The sequence below is a fragment of the Nerophis ophidion genome, linkage group LG26, assembly GCF_033978795.1.
Source record: "Nerophis ophidion isolate RoL-2023_Sa linkage group LG26, RoL_Noph_v1.0, whole genome shotgun sequence".
NCBI classification, from domain to species: domain Eukaryota; kingdom Metazoa; phylum Chordata; class Actinopteri; order Syngnathiformes; family Syngnathidae; genus Nerophis; species Nerophis ophidion.
The window spans coordinates 13,658,214-13,675,101 of record NC_084636.1 but is presented as its reverse complement, the minus strand read 5'-3'; the positions used below and the strand labels follow the sequence as shown (position 1 = coordinate 13,675,101).

At 39.2% G+C, this 16,888-nt stretch overlaps 1 protein-coding gene across 3 annotated transcripts in view; it reads right to left on the bottom strand.

Annotated features, from left to right (window-relative positions):
• Positions 1-16,398, bottom strand: part of lnx1 (ligand of numb-protein X 1) — a 119,797-nt gene extending 103,399 nt beyond the window's left edge. For 2 of the 3 annotated variants that reach the window (XM_061888380.1, XM_061888382.1), the window contains exon 1: positions 16,243-16,398. The gene's annotated coding sequence lies outside the window, so the exon portion shown is untranslated. Of the gene's footprint in view, positions 1-15,993; positions 16,174-16,242 lie in introns of those variants that run through there. The other variant, XM_061888381.1, reaches the window with a different exon arrangement.
• Between the last annotated feature and the right edge of the window lie 490 nt (positions 16,399-16,888).

Below are 16,888 nucleotides of genomic sequence, written 5' to 3'. Positions count from 1 at the left end.
GCCTCCAGTGATGTCTTACTTGGTCAGACTTCAATAACTACCTCTCAAAATACAAATCATTTATGTGCCCACATGACCACGGCTTAAAAAATACTATACAGAAACACGCTTGTGCACTGCTGGGCATTGAATCGCCTCAATTTGTCACAACAAAACGGGCTATTTTTTGGAGCATTTAAAAATCAACAAAACCCGCATCGGACGTGGTACTGTCAAAACTAAAGTAATTGTAAACAACATGTTGACTGTGAATACATATAGTTGAACTCACGATTTGTAAAGCCATTGGTACCGCTTGGAGTTGGTTGATTCGATTGGAAGTGACGGGCAAACCATTTCACCGCCAGGACGGCTTAACTCATTTCCGGGGGTCGGCCGACCTCATCTCACAAGATCTAGTCTGTCTTTAAATATCCCTCTTGCAAATATATATCTGCCACCTAATCAACATTTTGATCTGTTTCTTTGTTGGTTAAAAAAAAGTAAGTACCGCTGATTTCTCCGCTGGCCGGGTCTGGCTCCGGAGAAATCAGCATTCGTAAATAACAACTTGTGATTTGATATTTGGGAGTGACAAGTGAGTATCCAAATATAGTTACATTCAACGTAAGGCTACATAGATGGGCTACTGTCAAAAACTCCCGAACTGATCGGCTATCGCAACTGTCTTTTGACTGAACGTGGACCATGCATTGATTAACGTGGACCCCGACTTAAACAAGTTGAAAAACTTATTCGGGTGTTACCATTTAGTGGTCAATTGTACGGAATATTTACTGTACTGTGCAATCTACTAATAAAAGTCTCAATCAGTTAATCCATCAAAACGTCCTCCGCTAATGTCAGTTCATAAGGCTTCCGGCAGAATTCACGCAACGCTGGCTAATAAGCTAGCTGAATTCTGATTGGATAAAAGCTCTCACTTAAAAACACCGTAGCCTAATATGACATAAAGAGAATATGAAGAATACAAATCAAAATTGTATCAATTTATTATCATGATTTATGGTCGGCCTTGTGTTGATAGCATGTGTAGCTATTCTTCATCTTGCAGGGATGAAACTTGTTAGAAACTTACTTTATTCGTCGCCACGGAGACCAGGATTAGTGATTTAGAAGTAGCTAAAACACTGCAGACTGGGGCTGGACTTTGGTCGTGAGTTAGCTAGCCATGTCTTAAAGCACCTCTTCCTGAGGGCGTTTCAGTGTTATAACTTCACCTTTATGGCTGGTTTTTAGGCCAAAATGCATCTGTTCTCCCTTTTCTGTCTACACACTGTGTCTGCTTGTACAACCCCCGTTTCCATATGAGTTGGGAAATTGTGTTAGATGTAAATATAAACGGAATACAATGATTTGCAAATCCTTTTCAACCCATATTCAATTGAATGCACTACAAGACAAGATATTTGATGTTCAAACTTATAAACTTAATTTTTTTTTTTGCAAATAATAATTAACTTAGTATTTCATGGCTGCAACACGTGCCAAAGTAGTTGGGAAAGGGCATGTTCACCACTGTGTTACATCACCTTTTCTTTTAACTACACTCAATAAACATTTGGGAACTGAGGAAACTAATTGTTGAAGCTTTGAAAGTGGAATTCTTTCCCATTCTTGTTTTATGTAGAGCTTCAGTCGTTCAACAGTCCGGGGTCTCCTCTGTTGTATTTTACGCTTCATAATGCGGCACACATTTTCGACGGGAGACAGGTCTCGACTGCAGGCGGGCCAGGAAAGTACCAGCAAACGTTTTTTACGAAGCCACGCTGTTGTAACATGTGCTGAATGTGGCTTGGCATTGTCTTGCTGAAATAAGCAGGGGCGTCCATGAAAAAGACGGAGCTTAGATAGCAGCATATGTTGTTCCAAAACCTGTACTGTATGTACCTTTCAGCATTAATGGTGCCTTCACAGATGTGTAAGTTATCCATGCCTTGGGCACTAATGCACCCCCATACCATCACAGATGCTGGCTTTTGAGCTTTGCGTCGATAACAGTCTGGATGGTTGGCTTCCCCTTTGGTCCGGAAGACACAATGTCAAATATTTCCAAAAACAATTTGAAATGTGGACTCGTCAGACCACAGAACACTTTTCCACTTTGCATCAGTCCATCTTAGATGATCTCGGGCCCAGAGAAGCCGGCGGCGTTTCTGGATGTTGTTGATAAATGGCTTTCGCTTTGCATAGTAGAGTTTTAACTTGCACTTACAGATGTAGTGACCAACTGTATTTAGCGACAGTGGTTTTCTGAAGTGTTCCTGAGCCCATGTGGTGATATCCTTTAGAGATTGATGTCGGTTTTTGATACAGTTCGGTCTGAGGGATCGAAGGTCACGGTCCTTCAATGTTGGTTTCCTTACGTGGAGTAATTTCTCCAGAATCTCTGAATCATTTGAATATATTAAGGGCCGTAGAAGTTGAAATCCCTACATTTCTTGCAAATGCACTTTGAGAAACGTTGTTCTTAAACTGTTTGAGTATTTGCTCACGCAGTTGTGGACAAAAGGGTGTACCTCGCCCCATCCTTTCTTGTGAAAGACTGAGCATTTTTTGGGAAGCTGTTTTTATACCCAATCATGGCACCCAGCTGTTCCCAATTAACCTGCACACCTGTGGGATGTTCCAAATAAGTGTTTGATGAGCCTTCCTCAAATTATCAGTATTTACTGCCACCTTTCCCAACTTTTTCGTCACGTGTTGCTGGCATCAAATTCTACAGTTAATGATTATTTGCAAAAAAACATCGAATATGTTGTCGTTGTAGCATATTCAACTGAATGTGGGATGAAAATAATTTGCAAATCATTGTATTCCGTTTATGTTTACATCTAACACAATTTCCCAACTCATATGGAAACGGTGTTTGTAAGTACTCTGCATTTGTGCGCTGCCGAACATGCTCCTCTGCTCGACGACGGGTGCTCAAGGTGGACTGGTACTTTTCAGAGGCGGTATAGTACCGAATATGATTCATTAATATCGCGGTACTATACGAATGCCGGTATACCGTACAACCCTATTATATTGTATAATTTGTTTGGACCTTTGCACCCATAATCAGACTGGATCTGAACAATCTCAGTCTGAGCATGAACTGAGGAAATCTACTCAGATGAGAGGCAAAAATCGCTTCTAAGACAAACGATGTTGCTGTCGATTAAATGCCCTGAGTATCCAATGGCATTGATCAATGAGAATATCCATAGACAAAATGTTACTATCATTACGATGATTAAATTGTACATCATAATGGTGAAATTATTATAAATGAGATTACCTGCCTATCTTTAAAGGGGAACATTATCACAATTTCAAAACGGTTAAAAAAAAATAAAAATCAGTTCCCAGTGGCTTGTTGTATTTTTTTTCAAAATTTTAATGGTCCCGGAATATCCCTAAACAAAGCTTTAAAGTGCCTTATTTTCGCTATCTTCGAAACCACTATCCATTTCCCTGTGACGTCATACAGTGCTGCCAATACAAACAACATGGCGGTTACCACAGCAACATATAGCGACATTAGCTCGGATTCAGACTCGGATTTCAGCGGCTTAAGCGATTCAACAGATTACGCATGTATTGAAACAGATGGTCAGAGTATGGAGGCAGATAGCGAAAACGAAATTGAAGAAGAAATTGAAGCTATTGACGCTATTCGGCCATAGTGTGGCTGTACCTAATGAAGTGGCCCATAGCATGGCTGCCTTATTAGCATCGCCGGTAAAATGTGCGGACCAAACGATCAGGACTTTCGCATCTTGTGACACTGGAGCAACTTAAATCCGTCGATTGGTAAGTGTTTGTTTCGCATTAAATGTGGGTATCTAGTTTCAAATGTACATACAGCTAGCGTAAATAGCATGTTAGCATCAATTAGTGTAGCATGTTAGCATCGATTAGCTGGCAGTCATGCCGTGACCAAATATGTCTGATTAGCACATAGGTCAACAACATCAACAAAAATCACCTTTGTGATTTCGTTGACTTAATCGTTGCAAATGCCTCTGCAGGTTATCCATACATCTCTGTGCCATGTCTGTCTTAGCATCGCCGGTAAAATGTGCAGACACTCTGGTACATTCAATGGGGGTCTGGCGGCAGATTTCTTGCCAGTGGTGCAACTTGAATCCCTCCCGGTTAGTGTTGTTACACGCTCCGACAACACACCGACGAGGCATGATCTCTCCAAGGTTCCAAAAAATAAGTCGAAAAAACGGAAAATAACAGAGCTGAGACCCGGTGATTGTAATATGAAAATGAATATGGCGGGTGTATTACCTCGGTGACATCACGTTCTGACGTCATCGCCTCCAGCGCGATAAACAGAAAGGCGTTTAATTTGCCAAAGTTCACCCATTTAGAGTTCGGAAATCGGTTAAAAAAATACATGGTCTTTTTTCTGCAACATCAAGGTATATATTGACGCTTGCAGAGGTTTGGTGATAATGTTCCCCTTTAATAAAAAATAACTCCAAGTTGAGTTATGATTGCAGGAAATTGTCTACCCAAACCAACAAATGGATACATTATATTTTCAGCAGGGATGACAAATTTCTTTAAACTGTTCCCAAGTTCGTATCTGATCTAAAAACTGGATAACACAGTCAACTTTCTTCTCTCCTTGGGAAACCCTCGCGCAAACAGCGACACCTTTTCACTGGGAATAGAAACCGGCTTAACGTATTCGCCGACACTCAGCGTGTGGAATGGTGATTACACAATTAAACATCTCTCTCCCGCGCACACCGACACATGCAAAGACATGTACTGCCGGTCTGCACACCAAACTGTTGCGAGGACACACCCTCGTCCAAAAGGAACAAGAAGGCCTGATAGCAAGATTGTTCAGACTGCAAAGACCCGAAGCCAAGTTTAATCAATCCCTGACACGACAAACACAGCAATCACTCATTCTTTTATGATTTACGATAAGAGAAAAGGGTTTGTTTGGGCGCTTATACATTCCTCGATATGGTTTATTTGTCTCTCCTGTGACTGCGGACTGCTCTCACGACAAAGTTCAGCTTTTAAAAAGCATTCAGAAGTTAACAGATAACAGTCTGGATGGTTCGCTTCCCCATTGGTCCGGATGACACAATGTCGAATATTTCCAAAAACAATTTGAAATGTGGACTCGTCAGACCACAGAACACTTTTCCACTTTGCATCAGTCCATCTTGGATGATCTCGGGCCCAGAGAAGCCGGCGGCGTTTCTGGATGTTGTTGATAAATGGCTTTCGCTTTGCATAGTAGAGCTCTAACTTGCACTTACAGATGTAGTGACCAACTGTATTTAGTGACAGTGGTTTTCTGAAGTGTTCCTGAGCCCATGTGGTGATATCCTTTAGAGATGGATGTCGGTTTTTGATACAGTGCCGTCTGAGTACCAGTGATAGTCAAACACACACTCGGTGTGGTGAAATTTGTCCTCTGCTTTTGACCTCCCCCCGGGGAGGTGAGGGAGCAGTGAGCAGCAGCGGTGGCCACGCCCGGGGATCATTTTTGGTGATTTAACCCCCAATTCCAACCATTGATGCTGAGTGCCAAGCAGGGAGGTAATAGGTCCAATTTTTATCGTCTTTGGTATGACTCAGCCAGGGCTTTAACTCGCAACCTACTGATCAAAAGGCGGACACCCTAACCCAGACCTAGGCAAATTAAGGTCTCAATCTGGCCCGCCGGATATTCCCAAATCATATTTTTAGATCTTTAAGACCCCAACGGGAATACGCGGTAGAAAATGGATGGATGGGATGGAAGAGGGAAACTGTAGCTGCCATTATGATGTGAAGTGATGTTTTCTAATGACCGTAAGTTTTGAACTATATAAAGTATTTCAATGGTTGGAATCTGAACTTTTGCATGATATACTAGTTACTATGGTAATCTAAGTAGTTACTATTCTCATCTATTTAGTTACTATGCTCATCTAATTAGTTACTATGGTAATCCACGTCACAAAGTTCTAAAGCATGGTGATATATAGAATAGAATAGAAAGTATTTTATGTTGAAATTTAGCAAATAGATATCGGATTGTACAGTAGGTGGGTTTATTTTGTACCCTTCACGTTCATATTTCACTGTTTGTTGCATTTTTGTTGCGTTTCACTTGATTGTAAAATGGCGATCGAAAGGGGGTGTGACGTTCATGCGTTGTCAATATTCAGTGTTTTATCGTTCATAGAAAAATAAAAAAATTCCATTCTGTTTTTCAAGGCGGTTCTGTCATAACATTTTTAACATTCAATCAGACATTATTGTCAGGTTTTGTATTAGTGATCCTAAAAATAGATAGACCGGCCCCAGACACATTTTTTTCTCTAAATGTGGCCCCCGAGTCAAAATAATTGCCCAGGCCGGCTCTAACCACTGAGAATGCCATTCTTATTTATTAGGATGATACATCGTTTACAATTTTTCGAAAATCAATTTAAAAAAGACATATTTAGGCCATATTTGCACTGAAACAACATATTTTTAGCGCTTCGATAGCAAGATAAAAATTTGAACTTTACCCTACTTTATATTAGAAATGCCCCATAACAAGAAGGTAGAGAAAAACAAGAAGTTTATCGATTACGGCATCGGCATGGACTACAAAGTGCAAATTTTCAGGATTTATGCAGATCCCAAATACACATCAGCAGGTACCAGAAGGTAAGCAAAGTTGGTTTTGCATGATACTGTGAAACAAAACGCCAGATAATAAGTCTTCTAATGGGTGCCATTTTGCGGTCCTTAAACACACAACATAGTAATACTTGTACCTCTGACTACGGCAGCTCTACTGGGCCGACAATCCATCAAGCGTTGCGGCTTCAAAGTCGTACTAAAATATTGTGACAGTTAATTTTCAATGGAACATTTAAAGTTAAAGTTAAGTTAAGTTAAGTTAAAGTACCAATGATTGTCACACACACACTAGGTGTGGGGAAATTTGTCCTCTGCATTTGACCCATCCCCTTGTTCACCACCTGGGAGGTGAGGGGAGCAGTGAGCAGCAGCGGTGGTCACGCCCGGGATTCATTTTTGGTGATTTAACCCCCAATTCCAACCCTTGATGCAAGGAGGTAATGGGTCCCATTTTTATAGTTTTTGGTATGACTCGGCAGGGGTTTGAACTCACGACCTACCGATCTCAGGGCGGACACTAACCACAAGGCCACCAAGCTGGTGGTTTTGGTGTTGTTTACTGCCGTCGTATTGCAGTCTACACGTATCGCTTATGTGTTGGTCACGCTAATCATTGCACCATGTACCAAAAAAAATGGTCTTCGAGGTCGGTAAGCACAATCCGTACATTAGGCGCACCGGGCTATACGGCACATTGTCGATATTTGATTTTAAATACGGAATATACTATAAAATATATTGCAAGAATTGGTTTGAATCGAGGATTGCGTTGAATGAAAAGTTTATTCTAAATAGAATCGGCAACCGAAGCTTCAGAATCTATTTGAATTGCGAGTTGTTGGAAGACACATAGCCCTAATTTTTAGGCGTCTTCTTTGCATTTTGTTTAGGATCCCACCACGGGATGCATCATTGCGTAATGGGTTGACACTTATATACATTTATCAGAAAAATAATAGTCCCGTATTTCCTTGAATTGTCGCCGGGTATATAGAATGCGCCTACCTAAAATTACTGCCGGGTTAAACTCGTTTCGCAAAATAATTACCGCATGCTTAGTATTACCGCCGGCTCAGGATTAACGCCGGGTCTAACTCGTTTTGCTAAATATTATTTTTATAAGCGCATGTCTAGAATTTCCGCCGGGTCAAACTCTTCACGTCACGAGTGACACTTCACCTGTCATCATTGTCAAAATGGAAGAGGCTGATTTCAATCATTTGAAATCGCATAAAGGGAAGAAGATTAAGAGCTATTCAGTAGGATTTAAGGTCCAAGCTATTGAATATGCTAAAAAGAACAGTAAGCAGCTATGTTTTATTAATATACCGTAGCTGCGTGTGTCAAATATGAGTCATTAAATGTCTTCCACCTCCTCGTAGTAGAGGGCGCTAGTGATCCTTCTTGCAACTACTCGGCTACAGAAGAAGTGACAACAAGCGGCAAGAGTGAGCAGCGATCGTTTATTTTTTCCTCTCGCTTGCACTTTTAACATGGAGGATTACATATCTAAAATAAAAGAGATTTCTAAACTGGACTTTCAATCAAAGCAGGAGGTAATAAAGGAAGATCTCCATCAAGACAGAGAGACTTTTAAAACTGAAGAAAGATAAGGAAGACTTCTATAAACAGGTTATCGAATTTGATCAGAAGGAGCTGGCATGGACTTCATTTATAAGTAAAGGTAAGACCATAATAAAGTTTTTTTAATTAAATGTGCTTTTCATGATGGTATCCTTACATCTCACTCAAATTTATAAGCGCAGGCCTAAATTTACCGCATGCCTTTGGTAAGCACCGGAGTGAGAAGAGGTTTTAAATGAATTAGCGCCCCGGCGGCAATTCAAGGAAATACGGTAATAGCAATAAAACAATAAATAATTAAACAGAAAATGTAAATAAAATACCCGTCCATCCATTCATTTTTTCTACCGCTTATTCCTTTCGGGGTAGCGGGGGGCGCTGGAGCCTATCTCAGCTACAATCGGGCGGAAGGCGGCGTACACCCTGGACAAGTCCCGACCTCATCGCAGGGTCAACACAGATAGACAGACAACATTCACACACTAGGGCCAATTTAGTGTTGCCAATCAACCTATCCCCAGGTGCAGGTGGGAGGAAGCAAACTCCACACAGAAAGATCCCGAGCCCAGAATTTAACCCAGGACTACCTTCGTAATGTGAGGCAGACACACTAACCCCCGTACCACCGTGCAGCCCTGTTTTACTCCATATAGGTCATAAAATCTCAGCAACAAGCTGTAATATCCTACTGAGATCATTTAGGACCAAAACCCCTAAAACAAGTAAAACACTCTAACATTAAATCTGCTTAGTGAGAAGAATTATCTTATCAGACAGAAAATAAGCAAATATCAGCCTTATTTGACATATCTAACCTTACTTAGATTTCAGTTTTTGCAGTGTAGCTTTTCTTTATAAACGGTACAGACAAATAACATTGCAACAATAAAATGCTCACATTTGCAAAGCAAATGATAACTTTTGCAAAGTTCTCCATGACTAAAACTAGTAGGTATGTTGCCAAACATGTGACAAAGTCATTCTAATTCGGGCCACGGTGTGCACTTTTTGTCCCGAGTGTGTGTGACCTGGAAGGACCAGACAGGTTAATCATAATATGATTTGCCCAGTCAACAAATAACGCTTAAGAGTAAAGACCAACTCGGTGAAAAGAAGAACAAAAAAAAACCTACATAATAACTCTGGGTGACATTTTTTGAACGGTAACTGCGAGCTTGAAGGACATTTTGCTTCACTAAAAAACCTCTTAGATGCTGTAGAAGATGACACACGAGGCTATTATTTGGGTCAACATGTTCATTTTTGTTCTGAACGACGCAATGACTAACACATGTAATAACTGCAAACACACTGAGTCAGATGGTGGACAGAAATGTTACTCACTAACAACTAACAACCAAAAACAAGCTGATAGGTTCCAAGTAGCTGGATTAGAAGTCAAACCTAGGCTGAACATATTCTGAAATCCCAAGAAGAGGACATATATATGCGTGCCAAGAAGGGACTAGGTGAAAAATTGCCAATGATAATGGAACTTGCTTTATAAATAATATATGTATTTACAAACCCTGTTTCCATATGAGTTGGGAAATTGCGTTACAGGTAAATATAAACAGAATACAATGATTTGCAATTTCTTTTCAACCCATATTCAATTGAATGCACTACAAAGACAAGATATTTGATGTTCAAACTCATAAACTTGATTTTTTTTGCAAGTAATAATTAACTTAGAATTTCATGGCTGCAACACGTGCCAAAGTAGTTGGGAAAGGGCATGTTCACCACTGTGTTACATCACCTTTTCTTTTAACAACACTCAATAAACGTTTGGGAACTGAGGAAACAAATTGTTGAAGCTTTGAAAGTGGAATTCTTTCCCATTCTTGTTTTATGTAGAGCTTCAGTCGTTCAACAGTCTGGGGTCGTATTTTACGCTTCATAATTTTCGATGTGAGACAGGTCTGTACTGCGGGCGGGCCAGGAAAGTACCCGCACTCTTTTTTTTTTATAAAGCCACGCTGTTGTAACACGTGCTGAAAGTGGCTTGGCATTGTCTTGCTGAAATAAGCAGGGGCGTCCATGAAAAAGACGGCGCTTAGATGGCAGCATATGTTGTTCCAAAACCTGTATGTACCTTTCAGCATTAATGGTGCCTTCACAGATGTGTAAGTTACCCATGCCTTGGGCAATAATACACCCCCATACCATCACAGATGCTGGCTTTTGAACTTTGCGTCGATAACAGTCTGGATGGTTCGCTTCCCCTTTGGCCGAATATTTCCAAAAACAATTTGAAATGTGGACTCGTCAGACCACAGAACACTTTTCCACTTTGCATCAGTCCATCTTAGATGATCTTGGGCCCAAAGAAGCCGGCGGCATTTCTGGATGTTGTTGATAAATGGCTTTCGCTTTGCATAGTAGAGTTTTAACTTGCACTTACGGCTGTTGCGACGAACTGTATTTAGTGACAGTGGTTTTCTGAAGTGTGGCGATATCATTGCCACCTGTCCCAACTTCATTGTCACGTGTTGCTGGCATCAAATTCTAAAGTTAATGATTATTTGCAAAAAAAAGAATGTTTATACGTTTGAACATCAAATATGTTGTCTTTGTAGAATATTCAACTGAATATGGGTTTATAATTATTTACACGTCATTGTCTTCCGTTTATATTTACATCTAACACAATTTCCCAACTCATATGGAAACCGGGTTTGTAAATAAAGCATTTTTTCGCCTCTGTTGACAGCGGTGCTAGGAATTTTCAAAATGGGGTCCATCATCGAGTCGTAAAAATAGTTAACAGGGGTGTATATTGTAGCATCCTGGAAGAGTTAGTGCTTCAAGGGATTCTGGGTATTTGTTTTGTTGTGTTTATGTTGTGTTACGTTGCGGATGTTCTCCCAAAATGTGTTTGTCATTCTTGTTTGGTGTGGGTTCACAGTGTGGGGCATATTTGTAACAGTCTTAAAGTTGTTTACACGGCCACATTCAGTGTGTATGGCTGTTATCTACTGGCTCGCTCTATGCCCCTCCCTCCCGACCGTGTCTGCGTGCGCACACCTTCACAATTAGTTTTAGTTTTTAACCCCTCTCAAATCTGTACATACATTGGAAAAACCCGCAACCTTGACACAAAACGCCGGACATTTGAGGCATGTAAAAAAAACCTGCAAAAGAGGACAGTTCCGGGTAAAAGAGGACGTATGGTCAGTCTAGTCAAAACCTACTTGACACCAATAAAATGCTAAATGAGATCCTGAATATTTAGGATGACTGTCCAGGATTGTATTGATTTACTCGAGGTGGTAAATGAACGCCACTAGTCTGCCAAAAGGCAATCGATCTAGCTTTGTTCTGACATGTCACGCATACGCCGTAACATTCCAGTAAAGGCCTTCCTCTTCATGTTCAGTTAGTTCCAATACACTTCACAAAACACAAGTTTAAAAAAATAAATACTTCTTTTACCCACCTTTTTTGAGGTTGTATTTAATTTAGTCTGTTAGCATGCTAGTTAGCGCCTCAACATGCTAACATAAATAGCTCTTTACGTTACATGTAACTTAAAGTGACTCCTTCAATTCTTTAGTTTTCTTTTATTTAATGAAAAATAACGGTAGAAATCCAAACAGAAATAGACAAAGTAAGTAGGTGAAATAAAAACATTGCTACTATAATAGCATCAAGAATGCTACTTAGCCAAAAAGGCGGTCATGTCAATACAAAACTGAAACGGTCATTAGAACTTTCGAATTTAATTCATCATTAAATTGGACCAACCTTTTATTTTTTCCTTTTCTAGCGTTTTAAAAAAATAGGAACTTTAAAACAAGTGTAGACAATTTTAAACACTTGTAATTGCCACTAAAGCTAAAATAGAGTAGTTGTAATTTTGTCTGTTTCAAGCAATTTCAAGTTTTAGGTACAGTACAAAATGTAAGAATTGAGAAAAAGAGTGTAAATCTGTACTTATATGCTAACATATTAGCAATTGAGCTAATATGGTACAACACAGGCTGTCTACCTCTATTAAAATTACTATTAGCATCCGGGTGTTAACTTTCTAATGTGTTTTAAGCATTACATCTTGACCTATTACGGCTTTTAGTACACTATTAGCTAGCTTTGTCTGTTGATAGCTAATGATAGCGATTAGGCTAGCTAATATTAGCTATGAATAGTTGCTTCTATGGGACCGGACCAAATTCTCGGGCAAATTTTGTTCAATTTAATTAGAAATGGTAAAGAATATATAAGGTTCGGGTAAACCAGTAATGGTAAACATTGGCTAGCAGGTGTGTTCTTGTTTGTTTGGTTTAAAAAATGTAACTTTAACGCAAGTTGCGAACAGCTCTCATTTAATTTCAACGACCTAAACTCTTAATTTTCATTATCACTTCAAAACTACAAGAAAATGTATTACAACAAGACACAATATGAATTCTGAGCGATACACACCCGAAACTCATAATCCCCAACAAAACTGATACATTGATATTTTTTTGGGTATCTTTCAAGCATTTTTAAGTTTCAAGTATAGCTCGGTTGGTAGAGTGGCCGTGCCAGCAACTTGAGGGTTGCAGGTTCGATTCCCGCTTCCGCCATCCTAGTCACTGCCGTTGTGTCCTTGGGCAAGACACTTTACCCACATGCTCCCAGTGCCACCCACACTGGTTTAAATGTAACTTAGATATTGGGTTTCACTATGTAAAGTGCTTTGAGTCACTAGAGAAAAGCGCTATATAAATATAATTCACTTCACTTCACTTTACAATATACGTAGAAAATTGCGAGAATTAGTTGTAGTTACATTTAGCATGCTAACACTTTGTGTGTTGCGAGCTAATGATAGCGATTAGGCTAGTTAACGTTAGCTATGACTGAATGTATACTCTATCGTAACATAACATGACTTCATATTATTAGTTGCTACTCTGGGACCGAAAAAATTCTGTTCAATATGATTAGAAATGGAAAAGAATATATACGTTCTGGTAAACCACTAACGGTACACATAGGCTAGCAGGTGTGTTCTTGTTTGTTTTGGTTTTAAAAAATGTAACTTTAAGGCAAGTTGCGAACAGCCCTCATTTCATTTCAACAACCTAAGCTCTTCATTTTTATGACCATTTCAAATAATCTAAAGTACTAAAACAAAATGTGAGAAGAAGACAAAAAATGAATTCTGAGCACTACACACCCAAAACTCATAATCCCCAACAGAACTAAAATATATCGACATTTTTCAGGTATCTTTCAAGTATTTTCAAGTTTCAATACAAAATACTTCGAAAATTAAGAGAATTAGTTCTAGTTTCTTTTACCATGCTAACACTTTGGCATTTGGGCTGTTAGCACAACTGCCCTTCTACGCTATAACACAGGCTCTCTTCTTTAACTATTCAAGTATTTTGACTTTAACTTTTTTTTTAGCTAGCTTTGTGAATTGCCAGTTAATGATAGCGATTAGGCTAGCTAACGTTAGCAATTATTGAATGTATATTCTATCATAACAAAACTGCAAATTTTTAGTAGCTACTCCGGGACCGGACACATTCCTCGAGCCTACTGGCAAATTTTGTTCAATATATTCAGAAATTGTAAAAAAAATGTATAAGTTCTGGTAAACCACTAATGGTACACGTAGGCTAGCAGGTGTGTTCTTGTTTGTTTTGCTTTAAAAAATTTAACTTTTTAACGCAAGTTGCGAACAGCCCTCATTTAATTTCAACGACCTAAACTCTTCATTTTTACTATCAATTCAAAGAATATAAAGTACTACAAGAAAATGTACTACAAGAAGACACAATATGAATTCTGAGCAGTACGCACCCGAAACTCATAATCCCCAACAAAACTGATATATTGACATTTTTCGGGGGTATCTTTCAAGCATTTTCAAGTTTAAATACAAAGTACTATGAAAATTGCGAGAATTAGTTCCAGTTTCTTTTAGCATGCTAACACTTTAGCATTTGGGCTACTAGCAAACTGGCCTCCTACGCTATAACAAAAGACTCTTCTTCAACTATTCATGTAATTTCGACTTTAACTTTTTTTTTTAGCTAGCTTTGTGAATTGCCAGCTACTGATAGCGATTAGGCTAGCTAACGTCAGCAATAATTGAATATATATTCAATCATAACATAACATGAGTGAAAATTATTAGTTGGTACTCTGGGACCAGAAAAATTCCTCGGGCCAAAATTTTGTTCGATATGTTCAGAAATTGTAAAGAATGTATAAGTTCTGGTAAACCACTAATGGTACACATAGGCTAGCAGGTGTGTTCTTGTTTGTTTTGGTTTAAGAAATGTAACTTTAATGCAAGTCGTGAACAGCCCTCGTTTAATTTGAATGAGATGAACTCTTCATTTTTATGATCATATTAAAGAATAAAAAGTACTACAAGAAAATGTACTACAAGAAGACACAATATGAATTCTGAGCAGTACGCACCCGAAACTCATAATCCCCAACAAAACTGATATATTGACATTTTTGGGGGGTATATTTCAAGCATTTCCAAGTTTAAATACAAAATACTCTGAAAATTGCGAGAATGAGTTCCAGTTTCTTTTAGCATGCTAACACTTTAGCATTTGGGCTATTAGCAAACTGCCCTTCTACGCTATAACAAAAGACTCTTCTTCAACTATTCATGTAATTTCGACTAACTTTTTTTTTAGCTAGCTTTGTGAATTGTCAGCTATTGATAGCGATTAGGCTAGATAACGTTAGCAATAGATGAATATATATTCTATCATAACATAACATGACTGCAAATTATTAGTTGCTACTCTTGGACCAGAAAAATTCCTCGGGCCTAAATTTTGTTCGATATGTTCAGAAATTGTAAAGAATGTATAAGTTCTGGTAAACCACTAATGGTACACATAGGCTAGCAGGTGTGTTCTTGTTTGTTTTGGTTTAAGAAATTTAACTTTAACACAAGTTGCGAACAGCCCTCATTCTCTAGCAAACTGCCCTTCTACGCTATAACAAAAGACTCTTCTTCAACTATTCATGTAATTTCGACTTTAACTTTTTTTTTAGCTAGCTTTGTGAATTGCCAGCTACTGATAGCGATTTGGCTAGCTAACGTTAACTATGTCTGAATGTATGCAATGTAATGCAAATTATTCGTTGCTTCTCTGGGACCGGACACATTCCTCGGGCCAACTGGCAAATTTTGCTCAGCATTATTAGAAATTGTAAGTAATAGATATGTTTGGGTAAACCAATAATGCTACACATAAGCTAGCAGGTGTGTTCTTGTTTGTTTTGCTTTAAAAATATGTAACTTTAAGGCAAGTTGCGAATAGCCCTCATTTTATTTTAACGACCTAAACTCTTCATTTTTATGAGCATTTCAAAGAATATAAAGTACTACAAGAAAATGTAAGAAGAAGACAATATGATCTGAGCAGTACACACCCAAAACTCAAAATCCCCAACAAAACTGATTTATTGACATTTTTTCAGTAGCTTTCAAGAATTTTTAAGTTTCTTTACAAAATACTTTAAAAAATGTGAGAATTAGTTCTAGTTTATTTTAGCATGCTAACACTTTAGCATTTGGGCTGATAGCAAATGCTATAACCAAGGCTCTCTTCTTCGACTATTCATGTAATTTCGACTTTAACTCTTTATTTTTTTCGTCTTTGCCAGCTTTTTAACGTATGTGTAGAAAACAAATGGGGGGAGAAAAAAATTAGACTTATAAACGGCACACGCCCCAAAAATACAATGCTAACCTATTAGCAAAGAGTACGCTACGTACTCTTTATTACGTACCATGTTTTAAAAGTGATTCGAACTAAGATGGTATTTAGAAGCGGAACAATCTGCCGGCAGATGGGAGGCTGCCGACATACGCTGATGATGAGACACAATCCAAACTCAACAATAAGGTGCTAATGAGATCCATGCTCATGAAGATGGACCAGAAACAGAACCAGAACCAGGTTTTCCGTTAAGTATACTTGTTTTTAAATATAAGTAAGATTTCTGTCAAAGTAGGAAAAAGGCCAAAAATCAACTTACTTGACTTCATGAGCAGTGCAGCTCACCTGGACAGGTACAGGTAACAGGTAACGTTAAACCCGCTGAAGAGGGCGGGCGGGGGGCAGGAGGCAGGAGGGAGGACTTTGTCCTGCTTGGAGCTCCGAGCGAGATGATTGGCTGCCACTCACATGGGAAACTTGACCCCGCAGCGCCTCTCGGGGAATTTTTCAACCCGCAGGTGACTTCCCAAGGTGCTGGCCTCTGATAGGCCCAGCTCACGAGGAAGCGGGAAGTAGGCCGCCCTGGAGGGGGAGGAGCCAAAGCAACTGTAAACAACAGAACTGGAGGAACCTGATCTCAGAGCAGGAAAGACAGAAACATGTTAAAAAAAACTAGGATTTTTTTTTTTTTTTTAAGATATTTTAAAGTGAGCTGTTAAATGAACTGTCATCGATATTTTTTAGGAGACAAACATTTCTTTTATTTGCCAAAGAAATAAAAATGCATATAATTAATATGCATTATTAGGGAGGGTGTGGCGCAGTGGCAGAGTAGCCGTGCGCAACCCGAGGGTCACTGGTTCAAATCCCACCTAGAACCAACCTCGTCACGTCCGTTGTGTCCTGAGCAAGACACTTCACCCTTGCTCCTGATGGGTGCTGGTTGGCGCCTTGCATGGCAGCTC